Below are 914 nucleotides of genomic sequence, written 5' to 3'. Positions count from 1 at the left end.
GAAAATAAAATAAAAACAAATACCAAATAAAAATATGAATCAAACTTAATTAAAGAAATAAACAAAAAATTCGAAAAACAAAATACATGCAAAAAAAGTGAATTTAGGGAACAAAGAAAGAAAATTTCAGAAAATAAAATACATGCAAAAAAAATGTATGAGATACAAAGAAAGTGACAGAAAATCTCAGCCATTAAATTAAAACCCATTAACGCAAGGTCCATGTTCTCTGTGAAGTGCCAAAAAAACTGTAGATGACATCGACTGGCGCAACACCAACTAGTTGTGAAGGCTTAGGGAGGATGGAAAGTCTGAGGTGAGAGAGCACTAATAAGACCTCCACTGAAAGTGTGCAGTGCGCAGGTCAAATCTGGTACCTTGGGGAGGCATTTTGTCACCCAAACCACAGGAAACATCAATGGCCGATGCCAACAAGAAATCAATGGTAAACGGCTGTTGTGTGCAATCATTTGCACGAGTGGTCAAGAGATGAAGAACATTGGAAATCTGGGAGAACTTATTGTCACTCAGTCTCCAACGAATGCCACAAGTTAATGCCAGTGAGCGATCACTGATAATGGCCTGTGAGACAACTTCTAGTGAGTGAAATAATAATAATAATGCCCCCTCCCAAATTCATCACCACCATGACAATATCGTAGATATTTACTATAATTTCTTAGTTTTTAACCATCACATTATGGTATGATTGTCTTTTAGTAGTTATGTGAACTTCATTTCCGTATTCATGTATTCTGCACTGATATGAAAATGAAGATTATAGCAGAGTATAGCATTCCTAATCATGTAACTGATGAAAATACTCTACACAGTTTGATGAAAAACATGGGGAAAAAATGAACATAGAAGAACAGAAAACCAAAACTTTAAATGTAATTTCTGTATTAAAAGTA

The sequence above is a fragment of the Euprymna scolopes genome, chromosome 37 (assembly GCF_053919585.1).
Source record: "Euprymna scolopes isolate OS-2025 chromosome 37, ASM5391958v1, whole genome shotgun sequence".
Taxonomy (NCBI): Eukaryota; Metazoa; Mollusca; class Cephalopoda; order Sepiida; family Sepiolidae; genus Euprymna; species Euprymna scolopes.
Note: the sequence above shows the minus strand (reverse complement) of the source record.